This window comes from Lithobates pipiens, unplaced genomic scaffold (genome assembly GCF_037356315.1).
Source record: "Lithobates pipiens isolate NorthernLeopardFrog02 unplaced genomic scaffold, aLitPip1_a1.2 Scaffold_19, whole genome shotgun sequence".
Taxonomy (NCBI): Eukaryota; Metazoa; Chordata; class Amphibia; order Anura; family Ranidae; genus Lithobates; species Lithobates pipiens.
Window position 1 is genome coordinate 23,093,261 of NW_027507764.1, and position 23,167 is coordinate 23,116,427.

Below are 23,167 nucleotides of genomic sequence, written 5' to 3' on the forward strand. Positions count from 1 at the left end.
TGCTGGTCTACAATCTTGTCCCCGATGTCCTTTGACAGCTCATTGGTCTTGCCCATGATGGTGAGGATTGAATGGAAGAGATTCTGTGGAGAGGTGTCTTTTATACACATAACGAGTTGTCATTAGGAGAACCTTCTTACATTGACAGGACTAATCTGTGTACCACATGAGCACCTACTGTAGCCAGTCTGTGGGAGCCAGAATTATTGTTGGTTGGTAGGGGATCAAATACTTACAGTGCCTTGAAAAAGTATTCATACCTCTTGAAATTTTCCACATTTTGTCAAGTTACAACCAAAAACCTAAATGTCTTTTATTGGGATTTTATGTGATAGACCAACACCAAGTGGCTCATAATTGTGAAGTGGAAAGAAAATGATAAATGGTTTTCAAACTTTTTTTTACAAATAAAAGTGGGGGGGGGGGGGCATTTGTATTCAGCCCCCTTTAATTTGATACCCCTAACTAAAATCTAAGGGGAAACAACTGTCTTCAGAAGTCACCTAGAAAGGTAAATCGAGTCCACCTGTGTGTAATTTAATCTCAGTATAAATACGGCTGTTCTGTGAAGCCCTCAGAAGTTTGTTAGAGAACCTTATTAAACAAACAGCATCATGAAGGCCAAGGAACACACCAGACAGGTCAGGGATAAAGTTGTGGAGAAGTATAAAGCAGGGTCAGGTTATAAAAAAAATCTCCCAAGCTTTGAACATCTCACGGAGCTCTGTTCAATCCATCATCCGAAAATGGAAAGTGTATGGCACAACTGGAAACCTACCAAGACATGGCCGTCCACCTAAACTGTCTGGCCGGGCAAGGAGAACATTCATCAGAGAAGAGCCAAGAGGTCCATGGTAACTCTGGAGGAGCTGCAGAGATCCACAGCTCAGGGGGGAGAATCTGTCCACAGGACAACTATTAGTCGTCTCTCCACAAATCTGCCCTTTATGGAAGAGTGACAAGAAGAAAGACATTGGGAAAGAAAGTCATAAGAAGTCCTGTTTGTAGTTTGTGAGAAGCCATGTGGAGGACACCACAAACACGTGGAAGAAGGTGCTCTGGTCAGATGAGACCAAACAATTTTTTGGCCTAAAAGCAAAATGCTATGTGTGTCAGAAAACTAACACTGCACATCACCCTGAACACACCATCCCCACCGTGAAACATGGCGGTGGCAGCATCATGTGGTGGGGATGATTTTCTTCAGCAGGGACAGGGAAGCTGGTCAGAGTTGATGGGAAGATGGATGGAGCCAAATACAGGACAATCTTAGAAGACAACCTGTTCGAGTCTGCAAAAGACTTGAGACCGGGGCGGAGGTTCACCTTCCAGCAGGACAACAACCCGAAACATCCAGCCAGAGCTACAATGGAATGGTTTACATCAAAGCATATTCATGTGTTATAATGGCCCAGTCACAGTCCAGACCTAAATCACATTGAGAATCTGTGGCGAGACTTGAAAATTGCTGATCATAGACGCTCTCCATCCAATCTGACAGAGCTTGAGATATTTTACAAAGAAGAATGGGCAGAAATGTCCCTCTCTAGATGTGCAAAGCTGGTAGAGACATCCCCAAAAAGACTTGCAGCTGTAATTGCAGTGAAAAGTGGTTCTACAAAGTATTGACTCAGGGGGGCGCCATACAAATGCCCCCCACACTTTTCACATATTTATTTGTAAAAACTTTTGAAAAACATTTATAATTTTTCTTCCACTTTACATTTATGTGCCACTTTGTGTTGGTCTATCACATAAAATCCCAATAAATGACATTTAAATTTTTTGGTTGTAACATGACAACATGTGGGAAATTTCAAGGGGTGTGAATACTTTTTCAAGACACTGTATTTTACTCACTGAACTGCAACTCAATTTATAACATTTGTATCGATTTTTTTTCTGGATTTTTGGTTGATATTCTGTCTCTAGCATTTAAAATATTACAAAAATTATAGACCCTTGATTCCTTTGTAAGTGGGCAAATTTACAAAATATGTAGGGGGTCAAATAATTATTTCCCCCCACTGTATGGTTGGCAGAAGAAGCAGCCACCTTGGGAACTTACCCCAAATATCATAGGAAATTGTGGGGAGGGGTGTAAGATGGACAGGGTCTGCAAGTTATCCTACAGAGGTACAACTCAGATGGGCACTTTGACTTTTTCTCCTTGGGTGCTAAAGGACATTGTTCCTTTATTGGCTACCCCTTTGGGCTACCATTAGGTATGTGACACATGGGCTTCCGATGGCGTCTACAATGGTTCAGTTATGTCACCATCAGGAAACTCACCCTGAGAAATGTCATGCAGCCATCACTGGAGTGCACAGGCTATGCGAGATCCACCAAAATGCAACATTGGGTAAAACAAAGGACTTTATTTGTAAAAAAAAAAAAAAATGTAAGGAACATTCTTCCCACTGATCACCAATGTAAGGAACATTCTTCTCACTGATCACCAATGTAAGGAACATTCTTCTCACTGACCACCAATGTAAGGAACATTCTTCCCACTGATCACCAATGTAAGGAACATTCTTCCCACTGATCACCAATGTAAGGAACATTCTTCTCACTGATCACCAATGTAAGGAACATTCTTCCCACTGATCACCAATGTAAGGAACATTCTTCCCACTGATCACCAATGTAAGGAACATTCTTCTCACTGATCACCAATGTAAGGAACATTCTTCTCACTGATCACCAATGTAAGGAACATTCTTCTCACTGATCACCAATGTAAGGAACATTCTTCTCACTGATCACCAATGTAAGGGACATTCTTCTCACTGATCACCAATGTAAAGAACATTCTTCTCACTGATCACCAATGTAAGGAACATTCTTCTCACTGATCACCAATGTAAGGAACATTCTTCTCACTGATCACCAATGTAAGGAACATTCTTCCCACTGATCACCAATGTAAGGAACATTCTTCCCACTGATCACCAATGTAAGGAACATTCTTCTCACTGATCACCAATGTAAGGAACATTCTTCCCACTGATCACCAATGTAAGGAACATTCTTCCCACTGATCACCAATGTAAGGAACATTCTTTCCACTGATCACCAATGTAAGGAACATTCTTCTCACTGATCACCAATGTAAGGAACATTCTTCCCAATGATCACCAATGTAAGGAACATTCTTCTCACTGATCACCAATGTAAGGGACATTCTTCTCACTGATCACCAATGTAAGGAGCATTCTTCTCACTGATCACCAATGTAAGGAACATTCTTCTCACTGATCACCAATGTAAGGAACATTCTTCCCACTGATCACCAATGTAAGGAACATTCTTCTCACTGATCACCAATGTAAGGAACATTCTTCTCACTGATCACCAATGTAAGGGACATTCTTCTCACTGATCACCAATGTAAGGAACATTCTTCTCACTGATCACCAATGTAAGGGACATTCTTCTCACTGATCACCAATGTAAGGAACATTCTTCTCACTGATCACCAATGTAAGGAACATTCTTCCCACTAATCACCAATGTAAGGAGCATTCTTCCCACTGATCACCAATGTAAGGAGCATTCTTCTCACTGATCACCAATGTAAGGAACATTCTTCTCACTGATCACCAATGTAAGGAACATTCTTCTCACTGATCACCAATGTAAGGAACATTCTTCTCACTGATCACCAATGTAAGGAACATTCTTCTCACTGATCACCAATGTAAGGAACATTCTTCTCACTGATCACCAATGTAAGGAACATTCTTCTCACTGATCACCAATGTAAGGAACATTCTTCTCACTGATCACCAATGTAAGGAACATTCTTCTCACTGATCACCAATGTAAGGAACATTCTTCTCACTGATCACCAATGTAAGGAACATTCTTCTCACTGATCACCAATGTAAGGAACATTCTTCTCACTGATCACCAATGTAAGGAACATTCTTCCCACTAATCACCAATAGTGATGGACGAACTTCCGACGGGACGTTTCGCGAACGCGAAACGCGAACGGACACAAACGTTCGCGAAAACGACCGTTCGCCGCGGGCTCCATTGACTTCAATGGGAGGCGAATTTCGCAAACCTTTAGGTCGAATTTGCGGCCACGGGGTAATTATTAGGGGGTAGCACGTAGTCCCACCACCTGGACAATAGCATAATACATGTATGAGGTGAATTTGGGATCGATAACTACAAGCATTTTTTTTTTATTTGGGAAATTGTTCTGACAATTCAGGACTATGGAGCTAATGAAGGCAATGGAGGAGAGGGAAGGTCAGGGACCAGGGTAGGCAAACAAGAGGGTGCAGGAGATACAGAGCACTGACAGCAGCACCGTAATACAGAGCACTGACATCAGCACCGTGACATACAGCGCTGACAGCAGCTCCGTGACATACAGCGCTGACAGCAGCTCCGTGACATACAGCGCTGACAGCAGCTCCGTGACATACAGCGCTGACAGCAGCTCCGTGACATACAGCGCTGACAGCAGCTCCGTGACATACAGCGCTGACAGCAGCACCGTGACATACAGCGCTGACAGCAGCTCCGTGACATACAGCGCTGACAGCAGCTCCGTGACATACAGCGCTGACAGCAGCTCCGTGACATACAGCACTGACAGCAGCTCCGTGACATACAGCGCTGACAGCAGCTCCGTGACATACAGCGCTGACAGCAGCACCGTGACATACAGCGCTGACAGCAGCTCCGTGACATACAGCGCTGACAGCAGCTCCGTGACATACAGCGCTGACAGCAGCTCCGTGACATACAGCGCTGACAGCAGCTCCGTGACATACAGCGCTGACAGCAGCTCCGTGACATACAGCGCTGACAGCAGCTCCGTGACATACAGCGCTGACAGCAGCTCCGTGACATACAGCGCTGACAGCAGCTCCGTGACATACAGCGCTGACAGCAGCTCCGTGACATACAGCGCTGACAGCAGCTCCGTGACATACAGCGCTGACAGCAGCACCGTAAGCAGCCCCAGGAGGAAGTCAGCACAGCACAGGGATGGTGTGATCCCCTCATAATAAGAACCCCCAGGAGGAAGTCAGCACAGCACAGGGATGGTGGGAGCCCCTCATAATAAGAACACCCAGGAGGAAGTCAGCACAGCACAGGGATGGTGGGAACCCCTCATAATAAGCAGCCCCAGTAGAAATATGACACCGCTCAACCTCTTCAAAGAGGAGGGTAGGGGCATATAGTACGGTGTGCTTTTTTGGGTCAGGGAAGTGAGCCAAATGAATTAAGAAGGTCTGTGTGCTTGATTCCAAAAATTGTTTATAGACATATACATGGTCTACTGATCACATGTGTTGAATTCCTCCGAGATCCATGCCTCATTCATTTTTAGAAATGTGAGGTAGTTAACACTGTGGTGAGCTAGGCGAGTACGCTTATCGGTCACAATCCCCCCTGCTGCGCTGAACGTCCTTTCGGACAGGACACTGGATGAGGGGCAAGCCAACAGTTCGATTGCAAATTGGGCAAGCTCTGGCCAGAGGTCAAGCCTGCCCACCCAGTAGTCTAGGGGTTCATCACTCCTCAGAGCGTCCACATCGGCCGTTAACCCAATGTAGTCGGACACCTGACGGTCTAGGCGTTCCCTGATGCTGGATCCGGATGACACCTGTCGATGGGTCGGCTGAAAGAATGACCTCATATCCGAAGTCACCAACACATCTTCAAACCGGCCTCTTCTTGCAGGCGCTGTTGGATTGGTACCCGCAAATCCTTCTCTGGGAGTGGGAATTGCTCCTCTGCCAGCGCACGCAAAAGCAGAATGCAGCATTTCTCGAAGCAAGGCCTGGAAGTGCTGCATTCTGACAGCCCTCTGCGACGGCGGTAACATTTCCGCCATTTTGTGTTTGTACCGGGGGTCTAAGTACGTTGCCACCCAGTACTGGTCCTTGACCCTCATGCTTTTTATACGGGGGTCCCTATTAAAACACTGGAGCATGAAGGCCCCCATTTGCACTAAAGTGGAAGCGGTGTGGTGGCCTGGCTCCTGCTCATCATCCAGGATAATGTCGTCCTCTTCATTCTCCTCTCCCCATCCTCGCACAACAGGGATCCCAGAAAGGTTTAAAGCATGCTCTTCTTGCTCCTGCTCATCCGCCCCGGCACCATCCTCCTCTGACTCCTCATCAGACTCCTGTTGTTGACTTGTCTCAGATAGAGTAGCCCCCCCTGGGAATTCATCCAGCATTGCGACTTCCTCATCTTCCCGCTCCTGCTCCTCCACAGCCTGATCAATGACACGACGCAATGCACGCTCCAGAAAGAAGGCATAAGGTACCATGTCACTGATGGCGCCATGGCTGCGACTGACCAGTTTGGTGATCTCCTCAAATGGCCGCAGAAGTCTGCATGTGTCGCGCATGAGCAGCCACTGGCGCGGTGAAAAAAAACCCAGCTCCCCAGAACCGTTTCTTTCGCAGAGTTCATACAGGTAGACGTTAACTGCACGTTTCTGCTGGAGCAGCCTATCAAGCATATAGAAGGTTGAGTTCCATCGCGTCGGGCAATCGCAAATAAGACGTCTGACCGGCAGATGGTGTCGCCGCTGAATGTCAGCAAGGCGAGCCATGGCCGTGTAAGATCTTCTGAAATGGGCCGAGATTTTCCTTGCCTGCCGCAAGATGTCCTGGACCCCAGGGTATTTGACAAGGAATCGCTGCACGACCAAGTTTAAGACGTGTGCCATGCACGGCACGTGCGTGATTTTGCCCTGTTTCAATGCGCTAAGCAGATTGGCACCGTTGTCACACACCACTTTACCAACTGTCAAATTGAGCGGTGTTAGCCACTCATCTGCCTGTGAACGCAAAGCTGAAAGGAGTGCCGGGCCAGTGTGGCTCTTTGCTTCCAGGCACAACAGACGCAGCACGGCATGGCAACGTCTCACCTGGCATGTGGAATAGGTTCTGGGGAGCTTGGGCGGTGCAGTGGAAGAGACGCTAGCAGCGGAAAAGGAGGAGGCAGCTGAGGAGGAGAGGGAGGAGGATGGAGTAGGAGGAGGAGAAGAAGAGTCAGGCCTGCATGCAATCCGTGGCGGTAAAACCAAATCTACACGGGTGCCACGGGTTACATGCTTGACGGCCGTCAGAAGGTTCACCCAGTGGGCAGTAAAACTGATATACCTTCCCTGCCCGTGTTTGCTAGACCACGTGTCTGTGGTCAGATGTATCTTGGCACCGACACTGTGTGCCAGAGATACATTCACTTGCCGCTGAACATGGCCATATAGCTCTGGGATGCCCTTCTCTGAGAAATACTTCCTTCCTGGGACCTTCCATTGTGGTGTTCCAATGGCCACAAATTTGCGAAAGGCCTCCGAGTCCACCAGTTTATATGGCAGTAGTTGGCGGGCTATGAGTTCTGACAAGCCAGCCGCCAACCGTTGGGCAAGAGGGTTATCCGGCGTCATCATTTTTTTACGCTCAAACATTAGGCCCACGGAAGCCTGCCTTTTTGCAGAAAAATGTGAGCTTGGCGTGATGGAAGGTGGAGTGGAGGACAATTGTGAGGAGAGAGGAGAAGGAGAAGTAGAAGACGAGGCTGGACGGTGAGAGCCTGCAGTGTGGCTTTGTGTGTTCCGTTGCTCCCACTGGGCTCGGTGATGGCTGCTCATGTGCCTTCTTAAGGCGGTCGTCCCTAGGTGAGTATTGGGCTTACCGCGACTAACGCGTTGACTGCAAAGATTGCAGATGGCAACGCTATTGTCAGCAGCGGACACGTTAAAAAAAGCCCACACTGCGGAGCCATGTGCCGGTGTCCTGGGAGCGCCAGATGTGACCGTACATGGTCGATGACTCGCTCCTGATACATTTGCAGTCTGCTTTGTCCCTGCTGTGCAATGTAAGTCATTGCTGCTTCTCCTCCCTATCTGCTGGTCCATATCTCCCTCTGAACTCCCCTCCTCTTCCTCTCTTGTGGGCACCCACGTGACATCACTAGACACGTCATCATCAACGTCACCTTCCCCACCGCTATAAGTAGAGTAGGCAGCAACACCGGGGACCAACCTCCTCCTTGGGCTGATCTGGGTACTGGCGTCAGACTGCTGAGTAGCGCTTGTTGCTACCTCCTCTTCCTGATCCAATACCAAGAGTGGCTGCGCATCAGAAATGTCCTCTTGATATGGATCGGAAAATAATTCCAGTGACTCAAGCGGAAGGTATGTGGTGGTGGTGGTGGTGGTCGTGTTGTTGGTGGTAGTGTCTTTGGGGGTGCACATAGCAGAGAGTGAAGAAGAGGGTGCAGATCGAGAGGATGAGGAGGGTGCAGAAGAGTAAGGCTGAGCGAGCCACTCAACCAAGTCTGGTGCATCCTTTAAAGTAATTGAACGCACCTTCTGCAACTTCCCACTTTGGCTCAAGCCTGTTGCTCCTGCCCTACCCCTACCACCCCTGCGGAAGGGCCTGCCTCTTCCTCTGCATGTCATTTTTTAAATGACCCTGTGACAAAACTCTTAGTCCCTATACCGCTGAAGGACTGCTGCAGTATAGGTGAGCGGTCAGCAGTGGTGCACGTCAACCCTATCTATTGTGGACCTATAGCGGTCCTTACAGAACAGCAGACTGTACCGCACTCAAGCCTATGTACCGTAGCACCCTATACCAAGTTACCAGTCCTTATAAGAACTTTTGTGGACCAAGCAGGTTGTGTATTAGTGTTTAGCAGACTGTACGTCAGTCCCTATACCGCTGAAGGACTGCTGCAGTATAGGGCAGCGGTCAGCAGTGGTGCACGTCAACCCTATCTATTGTGGACCGATAGCGGTCCTTACAGAACAGCAGACTGTACCGCACTCAAGCCTATGTACCGTAGCACCCTATACCAAGTTACCAGTCCTTATAAGAACTTTTGTGGACCAAGCAGGTTGTGTGTTAGTGTTTAGCAGACTGTGCGTCAGTCCCTATACCGCTGAAGGACTGCTGCAGTATAGGGCAGCGGTCAGCAGTAGTGCACGGCAACCCTATGTATTGTGGACCGATAGCGGTCCTTACAGAACAGCAGACTGTAACGCACTCAGGCCTATGTACCGTAGCACCCTATACCAAGTTACCAGTCCTTATAAGAACTTTTGTGGACCAAGCAGGTTGTGTGTTAGTGATTAGCAGACTGTACGTCAGTCCCTATACCAATGAAGGACTGCTGCAGTATAGGGCAGCGGTCAGCAGTAGTGCACGGCAACCCTATGTATTGTGGACCGATAGCGGTCCTTACAGAACAGCAGACTGTAACGCACTCAGGCCTATGTACCGTAGCACCCTATACCAAGTTACCAGTCCTTATAAAAACTTTTGTGGACCAAGCAGGTTGTGTGTTAGTGTTTAGCAGACTGTGCGTCAGTCCCTATACCGCTGAAGGACTGCTGCAGTATAGGGCAGCGGTCAGCAGTGGTGCACGTCAACCCTATCTATTGTGGACCGATAGCGGTCCTTACAGAACAGCAGACTGTACCGCACTCAAGCCTATGTACCGTAGCACCCTATACCAAGTTACCAGTCCTTATAAGAACTTTTGTGGACCAAGCAGGTTGTGTATTAGTGTTTAGCAGACTGTACGTCAGTCCCTATACCGCTGAAGGACTGCTGCAGTATAGGGCAGCGGTCAGCAGTGGTGCACGTCAACCCTATCTATTGTGGACCGATAGCGGTCCTTACAGAACAGCAGACTGTACCGCACTCAAGCCTATGTACCGTAGCACCCTATACCAAGTTACCAGTCCTTATAAGAACTTTTGTGGAACAAGCAGGTTGTGTGTTAGTGATTAGCAGACTGTACGTCAGTCCCTATACCAATGAAGGACTGCTGCAGTATAGGGCAGCGGTCAGCAGTAGTGCACGGCAACCCTATGTATTGTGGACCGATAGCGGTCCTTACAGAACAGCAGACTGTACTGCACTCAGGCCTATGTACCGTAGCACCCTATACCAAGTTACCAGTCCTTATAAGAACTTTTGTGGACCAAGCAGGTTGTGTGTTAGTGTTTAGCAGACTGTGCGTCAGTCCCTATACCGCTGAAGGACTGCTGCAGTATAGGGCAGCGGTCAGCAGTAGTGCACGGCAACCCTATGTATTGTGGACCGATAGCGGTCCTTACAGAACAGCAGACTGTAACGCACTCAGGCCTATGTACCGTAGCACCCTATACCAAGTTACCAGTCCTTATAAGAACTTTTGTGGACCAAGCAGGTTGTGTGTTAGTGATTAGCAGACTGTACGTCAGTCCCTATACCAATGAAGGACTGCTGCAGTATAGGGCAGCGGTCAGCAGTAGTGCACGGCAACCCTATGTATTGTGGACCGATAGCGGTCCTTACAGAACAGCAGACTGTAACGCACTCAGGCCTATGTACCGTAGCACCCTATACCAAGTTACCAGTCCTTATAAAAACTTTTGTGGACCAAGCAGGTTGTGTGTTAGTGTTTAGCAGACTGTGCGTCAGTCCCTATACCGCTGAAGGACTGCTGCAGTATAGGGCAGCGGTCAGCAGTGGTGCACGTCAACCCTATCTATTGTGGACCGATAGCGGTCCTTACAGAACAGCAGACTGTACCGCACTCAAGCCTATGTACCGTAGCACCCTATACCAAGTTACCAGTCCTTATAAGAACTTTTGTGGACCAAGCAGGTTGTGTATTAGTGTTTAGCAGACTGTACGTCAGTCCCTATACCGCTGAAGGACTGCTGCAGTATAGGGCAGCGGTCAGCAGTGGTGCACGTCAACCCTATCTATTGTGGACCGATAGCGGTCCTTACAGAACAGCAGACTGTACCGCACTCAAGCCTATGTACCGTAGCACCCTATACCAAGTTACCAGTCCTTATAAGAACTTTTGTGGAACAAGCAGGTTGTGTGTTAGTGATTAGCAGACTGTACGTCAGTCCCTATACCAATGAAGGACTGCTGCAGTATAGGGCAGCGGTCAGCAGTAGTGCACGGCAACCCTATGTATTGTGGACCGATAGCGGTCCTTACAGAACAGCAGACTGTAACGCACTCAGGCCTATGTACCGTAGCACCCTATACCAAGTTACCAGTCCTTATAAGAACTTTTGTGGACCAAGCAGGTTGTGTGTTAGTGATTAGCAGACTGTACGTCAGTCCCTATACCAATGAAGGACTGCTGCAGTATAGGGCAGCGGTCAGCAGTAGTGCACGGCAACCCTATGTATTGTGGACCGATAGCGGTCCTTACAGAACAGCAGACTGTACTGCACTCAGGCCTATGTACCGTAGCACCCTATACCAAGTTACCAGTCCTTATAAAAACTTTTGTGGACCAAGCAGGTTGTGTGTTAGTGTTTAGCAGACTGTGCGTCAGTCCCTATACCGCTGAAGGACTGCTGCAGTATAGGGCAGCGGTCAGCAGTAGTGCACGGCAACCCTATGTATTGTGGACCGATAGCGGTCCTTACAGAACAGCAGACTGTAACGCACTCAGGCCTATGTACCGTAGCACCCTATACCAAGTTACCAGTCCTTATAAGAACTTTTGTGGACCAAGCAGGTTGTGTGTTAGTGATTAGCAGACTGTACGTCAGTCCCTATACCAATGAAGGACTGCTGCAGTATAGGGCAGCGGTCAGCAGTAGTGCACGGCAACCCTATGTATTGTGGACCGATAGCGGTCCTTACAGAACAGCAGACTGTACCGCACCCAAGCCTATGTACCGTAGCACCCTAGACAGACCAAGTTACCAGTCCTGATAAAGAGCTTTGTGGAACAAGTGAGTTGTGAATGATTAGCAGACTGCAGCAGAAGGGCAGCAGTCAAGTATAATATTCTTTCTATATTTGGAAGAAAGAATATTATACGTGTACAAGCCTATTACCGTACCACTGATACCAGTCCTGAAAAGAACCTTTGTGGAACTAATAGTAACAGCAAGTCTTTAAAATTATCCTCACTGCCTGACACACTGCTTCCTGCCTGTCCCTATACAAATTGGCAAAAAAGAGTAGGCTGGAACGATTAGCTGGAACAGCTCTTTTGTGGACCTGATAGTAACAGCTAATGATGATGATGATGATGATGATGAAGAAAGACTAATCTGGCTGAGCTGTCCCTAAAATAGCAGCATACAGCGCTCTGTCCCTTTATCTAAACTGACAAAAGAAACTCAGGCTGCTGACCTAACACCTATACCAGTCCTGAAAAGAACTTTTGTGTACCAAATAGCTAGCGTTTTCTCTGTCCCTACTCCACACAGGATCCTTTCCCTACAGTGACAGAAGAAAGAATGTAAAATGGCCACCGGATCGGGTGTATTTATAGGTTAGGGGGAATGTCCAAGTGTCCATGAGCTGTCATGTCTCAATTGGTTGTCCTGTAACACATGATAAACGTGTCACGAAAGGTTAAAGTTCTTGTATACATTAAACACGTAAGTCCGCCGGGGCGAACGACGGAAAAAGGCGTTCGAACCCGCGGACGGCGAAAGTCGGAAATTCGCCGCGAAACGACCGCCGGGCGAACCGTTCGGCCATCACTAATCACCAATGTAAGGAGCATTCTTCCCACTGATCACCAATGTAAGGAGCATTCTTCTCACTGATCACCAATGTAAGGAACATTCTTCTCACTGATCACCAATGTAAGGAGCATTCTTCTCACTGATCACCAATGTAAGGAACATTCTTCTCACTGATCACCAATGTAAGGAACATTCTTCTCACTGATCCCCAATGTAAGGAGCATTCTTCTCACTGATCACCAATGTAAGGAGCATTCTTCTCACTGATCACCAATGTAAGGAACATTCTTCTCACTGATCACCAATGTAAGGAACATTCTTCTCACTGATCACCAATGTAAGGAACATTCTTCTCACTGATCACCAATGTAAGGAACTTTCTTCCCACTGATCACCAATGTAAGGAACATTCTTCCCACTGATCACCAATGTAAGGAGCATTCTTCTCACTGATCACCAATGTAAGGAACATTCTTCCCACTGATCACCAATGTAAGGAACATTCTTCTCACTGATCACCAATGTAAGGAACATTCTTCTCACTGATCACCAATGTAAGGAACATTCTTCTCACTGATCACCAATGTAAGGAACATTCTTCCCACTGATCACCAATGTAAGGAACATTCTTCCCACTGATCACCAATGTAAGGAACATTCTTCTCACTGATCACCAATGTAAGGAACATTCTTCTCACTGATCACCAATGTAAGGAACATTCTTCCCACTGATCACCAATGTAAGGAACATTCTTCCCACTGATCACCAATGTAAGGAACATTCTTTCCACTGATCACCAATGTAAGGAACATTCTTCTCACTGATCACCAATGTAAGGAACATTCTTCCCAATGATCACCAATGTAAGGAACATTCTTCTCACTGATCACCAATGTAAGGGACATTCTTCTCACTGATCACCAATGTAAGGAGCATTCTTCTCACTGATCACCAATGTAAGGAACATTCTTCTCACTGATCACCAATGTAAGGAACATTCTTCCCACTGATCACCAATGTAAGGAACATTCTTCTCACTGATCACCAATGTAAGGAACATTCTTCTCACTGATCACCAATGTAAGGGACATTCTTCTCACTGATCACCAATGTAAGGAACATTCTTCTCACTGATCACCAATGTAAGGGACATTCTTCTCACTGATCACCAATGTAAGGAACATTCTTCTCACTGATCACCAATGTAAGGAACATTCTTCCCACTAATCACCAATGTAAGGAACATTCTTCTCACTGATCCCCAATGTAAGGAGCATTCTTCTCACTGATCACCAATGTAAGGAGCATTCTTCTCACTGATCACCAATGTAAGGAACATTCTTCTCACTGATCACCAATGTAAGGAACATTCTTCTCACTGATCACCAATGTAAGGAACATTCTTCTCACTGATCACCAATGTAAGGAACTTTCTTCCCACTGATCACCAATGTAAGGAACATTCTTCCCACTGATCACCAATGTAAGGAGCATTCTTCTCACTGATCACCAATGTAAGGAACATTCTTCTCACTGATCACCAATGTAAGGAACATTCTTCTCACTGATCACCAATGTAAGGAACATTCTTCTCACTGATCACCAATGTAAGGAACATTCTTCTCACTGATCACCAATGTAAGAAACATTCTTCCCACTGATCACCAATGTAAGGAACATTCTTCCCACTGATCACCAATGTAAGGAACATTCTTCTCACTGATCACCAATGTAAGGAACATTCTTCTCACTGATCACCAATGTAAGGAACATTCTTCCCACTGATCACCAATGTAAGGAACATTCTTCTCACTGATCACCAATGTAAGGAACATTCTTCTCACTGATCACCAATGTAAGGAACTTTCTTCCCACTGATCACCAATGTAAGGAACATTCTTCTCACTGATCACCAATGTAAGGAACTTTCTTCCCACTGATCACCAATGTAAGGAACATTCTTCTCACTGATCACCAATGTAAGGAACTTTCTTCCCACTGATCACCAATGTAAGGAACATTCTTCTCACTGATCACCAATGTAAGGAACATTCTTCTCACTGATCACCAATGTAAGGGGCATTCTTCTCACTGATCACCAATGTAAGGAACATTCTTCCCACTGATCACCAATGTAAGGAACATTCTTCTCACTGATCACCAATGTAAGGAACATTCTTCCCACTGATCACCAATGTAAGGAACATTCTTCTCACTGATCACCAATGTAAGGAACATTCTTCCCACTGATCACCAATGTAAGGAACATTCTTCTCACTGATCACCAATGTAAGGAACATTCTTCTCACTGATCACCAATGTAAGGAACATTCTTCTCACTGATCACCAATGTAAGGAACATTCTTCCCACTGATCACCAATGTAAGGAACATTCTTCTCACTGATCACCAATGAAAGGAGCATTACGTTATTTCTAGGCTTCCTCCATGTTGAGAAAAGCTGACCTAATCCACCTTGTATGATCCAATAGAATCCAGGAGAGGCTTATTGTCCTATCTGAGCAGAGAAGCTGATTCCATCTAACGATGGCCAGGATAGAGCAGCGTGTAGAACGTCTCCTAACATACAGCTAATAGGTGAATGTTACTGGTAAATCAATCAATATATAGTCATTGATCGCCCATTGTAGTCTTCTCTAGTGATCCACCCTCCCCAGGTCTATGGCGGCACAGAAACCTCACCCCCCACTATACACCGCTCGGTGAGCGCCTTCTGCTCTGCGAAATCCTTTTAGAGCTGATCTATAATGCATGACCCTTATATAATGTATCACCTGAAAGCTTTTCCTGCCATTAAGTGGTGGGATAGGTAATAAATATTTCCTCAGCCATCCCCCGAGACCGATCACCAACCTCAATACAACGGGGGCAGGAGGGAAGGAGGGGGCAGGGGGAATAAGGAATGGTTAGAGCTGGTACAGCGGATACAAAAGACAAAAATACACAATTAAATGTATAAATATAAGTAATGTACCTTGCACCAGTCTCTTGCAGTAGAGCTGAGACGGGGAGAGGCAGGGGCAGCACAAGGAGCCAATTGGTTGTGCTTCAGGGGTAGGAGCATGGAGAGAGCAGAGAGATGAGCTCATCAGTCTTCTGCTTCTCATTTCATTGTCCAGTCACAAGGATGGGGCAGAAGAGATCGGGTCTCCTCCCCCTACGACACAAGGCAGAGCTGTGTAAATCTCAGGACTGGATGGACAGAGATACTCCTTTGGCAGGTATACCAGCTCCCATATAGGTATTTCTTTGGTGTGTTCAGCTGTTTGCCTGGATCATCATTTAAGTAGATCTGTCATAAAAAGAATACCGGGGGGGGGGGGGCATTGTTAGTGAAAATCTGTCCGTCATCCCTATCCATTGGCTTCAGTACTTTCTGGCACTGCAGTAAAGTCAAAAGCTGGTATCCTACGCATGGCCGCCATTAGAAGTTGTGGGCCCCATAATTCCCCTCCTCCCCTCTCCTCTCATACAGCTTGCCCCCTCCACCCCACAGAGAGAAGGGGCTTTAAATACCATCTTGTGCCTGCCAAAAATTTAATATAAGTTCCCGGGCCCTATTGGATCAGCAGAGGGGACTATTTACTCATCTCGGGATTTTAATTTGTTAATTTGCCACGGCATGGAGGATCCCAAAAATGACTAAATAGTGCCTTCTTTGTCCCCCTGATGGGAACTTTTTGTTAATCGCCAGGACCCCCAGCCTGTGAGATAACTGTGCATACCCCCCAAAGGTATTTAAAGAGTCTCTTCCCTGCCCCTGGGCCCCCTGTTGAACTGATGGTGGCCTGGGCCCGGTACAAGAGGGCCAGCTCTACCCTATGGCCAGCCCTGATCCTGCGCATATATGTTCTTGGGCTGTAATTTTAGTTTCGGATGGAGCAGGGAAAGTGGGAGGGGGGATCCTCCACCAGGATTTATTGTTCTTTGCATCCTCACTTCCTGCCTGGGGGGGGGGAATTACCGGGCAACAGATAACACTGACGCATTTCGACCTCTAAGTTGTCTACTGGGGCCTGCATTTTTCTGCTCCCCACATTGCTAATTTTTGTTTTTACGTATCACATGATTTTTATGGACTATTAGTTCTATTTTAATTTGAATATTTTCAATAAACCATCATTGGTTGTATTTCACCATGCAAGGCGTTTTTTATGCTTTGTCCCCCCTTATGGTGAATTCCTACGAGATATCAGATGCCAAGGCTTATAGTTATCCACGGCTCGGGAATTTCATCTACCTCTTCTAACTGGAGACTACAAGGAATTGCGAGGTGAAACACCATCTGGCCGATTGCATCAGGGTGTGCCGTTGGAGCCCCCCATAAGCAGGTATGACACACTACTATAGGGTGGATGTGTCCAACTCATTTGGTAAGAGTATCCATCTTTTTTAATTCTCCTATAATCTGTTCTCAAGAGGTTCTGAGGTCTGAGAAGGCTGAGAGTCATTTTTCTATGAATGCCAACTGACAACTTCAGAAGTCCCAAATATACCACTTTGAGGTCCATGAAGATTGACTTTGAGATTGTTTATACTTCCTGGGACTTTAGTGGACTTTTTGTCAACAATATATGTTCTTTTTCACTTTATATGTATATGTATACTTTCACTTATTGATATAGGTGTCTTTAAGCGCTGCACTTATTTATATATTTTTAGTTTAGACTTGGTTTGTTTGTGTGCTAGCAGCTTGGCTGTGTTCTTCACAGGAATATTGTAGTTTTGCTAATTTGCGAATTCACTATTTTTTTATATTAGCACGGTGTTTTTCCTTTGTATTAGTTTAGGAAGTTCTAGGAACCTGAACCTAAAGGGCTGGCAGACCTGACTGGGTAATACCTCTGACAGAGGTTGACTAGTCTTGCATTCCTTCAACAATGAAGATAGGACTTCCCCATTTTGCTGAGTCTTTGCAGCATAGCCGAGGCTCTATTTCAGGGCTCAAGTCCTGCGGGAACGCATGGGAACGGAGTTCCTGTACTTTTTCCACAACAGGAACTCCGTTCCCAATAGCAGCCGCGTCCTGCAAGACTATGAAGTATGTGAGGTGTGTGGCAGGTGCTACACCAGCAGCCGCCGACACAGCTCGCAATAGTAAGTGCCGCACACCTGACCATTCAGGCATTGCCAGTAGGGGGCCCCATGACAGCTTCCGCTCCAATCTACTTGTCAATCACAGCTAGCTGACGGGTAGATCAGGTCCCTGCTGCTAAAAGATTGTATTTAGTCAGACCTCTCGTGATGAGCTCCTCCCCACCGACCCCTCCTGATTTTCTGTCTCCTTATCCCCCCCAGTCTCCTGCATACTTGCTCTGTGTGTCCCACTGAATCCCCCCTCCTCTACCCTCAGTGCCATATGATGAGAGAACCCAGAGGAGGAGCACAGCTATTCTGCTCACAGGACATGCAGGGGGAGAGGTGAGCTGAGGGAGGAACATCAGTTTGGGGTGGTAAGCTGGGCACAATACCGGGCAAAGTTTAAGGCCAGGAGGGAAGTTTATGTGGAAATATGTGAATGGTTGGAATAGCAGTGAGTGTGTGTTGGAGCTCTGCAGAGTTTGCAGCCCCCCAAGCTAACATACATCTCCTAAGCAGGGACAGATCACTATCTCCCCAAGCATTCTGTCCAGATAATGTGCAGTTCATTTATGACCTTTCTGTTTAACCCTGTGTTATCCAAACTCTGTTCAATGAAAAGTGTAAACTCACCACATAAACACTCTATATACAAAATAACATTCCCCAATAAAGATCAGAACATGATGTTCACATTTGCATGGAAGCACAATTGAATGAATGCTGATTATTCAGAGAATTACCGTATTTATGTTTATTGAGGATTCTTTTTTATTATCTACTAACAGTTAAGCTTCATACACACAATACGAAAATTGGATGAAAAATACCACTTTTGAAGCGTTCGTGCATATGAGCGTATCATTTTTTATTTTTTTTGGTGGGGGAGTGGATCTTGGGTGGGAGTTCCCACACTTTTTTCCACAGGACTTGACCCCTGCTCTATTTGATGCATTTTCGGAAGGACTTCAGTCTGCGACCGCTGCAATTCTGACTTTGAACATATTGTCCTCCATTGGCATAAAATACCCGACAATAGATTGCGATGACTGGTATGCCTAGTAGCTGATAAGCTGAAAGATTAGTTTAGCGCCCTCCAAAAAGGGACTTGTCTCCTCTGTGGAGATACTGTTCCTGGTGCAGGAAGCAAACCTTCCCTTACTACAAAAACCAGGTAATACCGATGTCAACCTTCCATTGGGCCCCTTGGACCAAAGGTTACAACAGGCTATTTCCTTAACCTTTTGCGGCCGTGCGTGGGATGCAACCAATGGGAAAGAGCTATAATTTGTTCACGTGAGATACTTATACTGTTTCTCTCTCTGAGGGTAATTCTATTGTATTCTTCAGAGATTCAGAACTGCTTCCAGGCAGGTCATTGCTGTAATGAGACTAGTTGGTCTCTTGGTGACGGCTCCTCCCAATTCCATCAGAGTCTGAACTAGAACTTTTTTCCCCGGGGACCTGGAAAACATTGCACCAGGTTGTTGCCCAAACAAGGCTCACCAGAAGTCCTTGCTCCCGTAAGACAGCCACTACTCCACCTAATATCCTGGGAAATGCCTGGAGTTTGTGGAAAGGTCACAGTCTGTCAGATGAACTCGTAGAGAACTCTCCAAAGGCCAAGCAAAGGTACTTGCAGAAACATGGGTGTCTTGAAGTGTGTATACAGTACACACACACGTACACACTTGCTAGGTCTAAAGACCATCTACAATCTTCGCCTAGGTTTCCACTATTGCAACCTAAAAAGCCGTGCGATTTTAATGCGACCTTTGAGACTTGAAGCAATGCCTGGGTATTCTTGAGGTCCATGGCCCCAAGTCACATCAAAGTGTGATCAAAGTAGTGTAGGGACTACTTTGAAGTCTCTGCAATTCGAAGTCACACCACTATGAACGGTACTCCTTGGATATAACGGGGAACAATTTGTTGAAGCCAAGCCTTAATGATGGCTGGAGAGATTGATTGCAATGATGCCATGATGCCGTTTTTGGATCCTAATCCTTCTGCTTGTTGACCAAGTCCTACTTTTGACTGAACATGCAGTCACAACCCTTGTGCTCTAATGCGTCATGGAGGCAATGCAATGAGTTGGAGGAGAGGAATGAAAAATTCCAATGGCTTCCTTAATGCACAGGACCCACGGATCCTAAAGCTCATATTTGACATAAAATTTTGTCAGCTGACCCTACTGGGCGACTTGGGTTTAGGTAGCCAAATAAAGATGATTATTGATTCTTTATTCTCCTCTATAGTTTTCCCAGGTTTAACCTGCCATTCGATCTTCGTTACTTTGCCTTTTGGCTATCCACTGGTCATTGGTGATTAACATAAGGGATTAATCACCAGATCTGACTTGAACAGTCACCACTCTGACTTAAAGTGGTTGTAAACCCTTACAAACCACTTTGACCTACAGGTAAGCCTGTATATACTATAAAAAAACTTTTTTTTATAGTATATATAGTATATTGCTTATTATAGTGTTTTATGGTATATTTTATAGTTTTGAGCTCTGGTTGTCAGGGAATTCAGCCCGTGTTATGTCTATAAAGGACACCACAAAATGCGGTCAGGTCCTTCAGTATGGGCGGAGTCAGGATTGCGTGTTGCTGGAACTGCGGAATGATTGTGTCTCGCAACAGAAGGGGCCCCCAACACGCAGAAGGAGAAAGTACAGGGGAGGATTTTACTCAATACAGCCAATCACAGACTTTCAAAGTAGGCATGTGATCAGGAATCGGTCATCCCAACTGCCAAACATTAGTATAAAATCAGAAGCTATCAGTGGCAGTTCAGTTTCCATGCTGGGAGCGGCGATATGGAGCGTCCATGCACATACACTGACCGTCCACTTGTTAGGTATACCTGTTCAATTGCTCGGTAACACAAATTGCTAATCTGCTAATCAAATGGCAGCAACTCAATGCATTTAGTCATCTAGATGTTGTGAAGATGACTTGCTGAAGTTTAAACCTAACATCAGAATGGGGGAAGAAAGGGTATTTAAGTGACTTTGAACGTGGCATGGTTGTTGGTACCAGATGGGTTGGTCTGAGTATTTCAAAAACTGCTGATCATACTGGGATTTTTAACACACACCCGGGTTTACAGAGAATGGTGGGAAAAAGAGAAAATATCCAGTGAGCGGCAGTTGTGTGGAGGGAAATGCCTTGTTGATGTCAGAGGTCAGAGGAGAATGGGCAGACTGGTTCCAGATGATAGAAAGGCAACAGTAACTCAAATAACCTCTCGTTACATCCAAGGTATGCAGAATACCATCTCTGAACGCACAACATATGAAACCAGATGGCCTACAGCAGCAGAAGATCACACCGGGTGCCACTCATGCCAGCTAAGAACAGGAAACTGGGGCTACAATTGGCACAGGCTCACCAAAATTGGACAATAGAAGATTAGAAAAACATTGCCTGGTCTGATGAGTCTTGATTTCAGCTGAGAACATTCAGATGGTCGGGTCAGAATTTGGCATACACAACATGAAAGCATCCTGCCTTGTATCAATGGTTCCCACTTTGTGGGAATGGGAGGTTCACATCATGAATCTACAGCAACTGTGTGATGCTATCATGTCACTATGGAGCAAAATCTCTGAGGAACGTTTCCAACACCTTGTTGTATCTATGCCACAAAGAATGAAGGCAAAAGGGGGTCCAACCCAGTACTAGCAAGGTGTACCTATTAACGTGGCTGGTGAGTGTATATGTAACACCCCCGAAGAAGACCCAGCTCCTGACAGCACATATATGTAAATGGGTTAAAGAAGGACTAGGTGGCCTCTAGGTAGGACTGCTCTCCGGCCCTGGTTCAACAAAACTTGACTTGCTCTCGGTGTCCCCTCTGGGGAGATTCACCCTATTGATGCTGGGGACCATTGTCACTAAAAAAAAAGAAAGTGAGGGTAACGCCAAAATGTTACAGTTGTCACCAGGAAAGGAATATAGGGAAAATCTTCCAATGGGGACACCAGGTTCAGTCTAAGCCCTTGTACACACGGTTGAAGATTCCGACAACCAAATCCGTCGGAGTAATTCCGATGGATTAATTCTGGAAGAGGTCGGGAAGTGATGTTGCATACACACGGTCGGACTAAGTTGTCGGAAAATCCGATTGTACATAACGTGATGACGTTATTTCGTTACGATGGGACTACGTTCAGGCTAGTAGCCAATAGCTTTGGTCTAGGAATTTTATCTGAGCATGCGTGGCACTTTGTCCGTTGGAGTAGGCTACACATGATCGGAGTATGTCCGATAGCATTTTGTCGGAAAATTTTACAAGTTGGAAAACTTGGTCCGTCGCATATTCCGACGGAAACAGTCCGATGGAGACCACACACAGTCGGAATATCCGACAACACGGTCCGATAGGACACATTCCGTCGGAATCTCCGACCGTGTGTACAAGGGCTAAGAGTGGAAGTCTTTTCAATTTGGGAGATTTGCTCTAAATTCCTCTTGGGTCTCTGGGACAGGAAGTGAAGGGAAATTTCCCCACTACACAGAACAAACAACAAAAAACAAAAATAACCTTACTGGGGTTAACCTCTTCTTTGCTGTATCCACAATTTTAAAAAAAATGTCTATACCAGTGATGGCCAACCTTGGCACCCCAGATGTTTTTGAACTACATTTCCCATGATGCTCATGCACTCTGCAGCGTGGTTGAGCATCATGGGAAATGCAGTTCCAAAACATCTGGGGTGCCAAGGTTCGCCATCACTGGTCTATATATTAACTTTAAGTCTCAGATTCACAGATGTGTGCCATGTGAAATGTTAGCCATGATTTGTCTTTTTATCACAGACAGCCCTCGGAATGCCGTAGACATTTTGGCAGCGATGATTCTGTCACCTTCCCGGTGGGAATACATCCATCGTCACACTGCTCCTCGGTGAAATATTCATTCCTGTGTTTATGTTATTTATGACAGTTCACAGCCAATTAGGGCCATAAAAGTGTAATGAGGGAAGGTGGTAATAATTTATGGCATTGTCTGATTGGTGGTATTTAAAGCAGAACTCTAGACAAAAATAACAAGATAAAAACAGAAGAGCCCATAAAAAGATAACATAAGAAAACCTGCTTTTACTGCAATATTCTCCTTCAATCCAGAGATTTCCTCCGCAGTACTTTTTACTGCCACTAGATGTCCTTGGCCTGACGGCCAGCATCAATCAACCGACTGACTCTGAGTCCAGCTTATCTGGTGATTGGACAATGAAAGGAGAAGCTACACAGGGATGACCTCATTGCTCTGTTATGCTCTCATGCTTCTTGACATCACATTAACTGATTGGCTCCTTAATCTGTTTCCCCCTCTCCCCCAGTCTGAGCTTTGCTGTTCTTGGACAATTTTCTTTGAAGCAATCCATGATCATTGGATTAAGGCATCTTAAGGTAGGAATAGAAATGCTAGGGTATGTTCCTGACATGCAATAGAACTGAAGAAGTGTCTTGGATAAGCTTCAAAACATCTTGTCGGTGAAGGATCTAATTTATCCAGGTCATGGTATATCTAGCCTCATTTAGTCACACTCAAATGGAC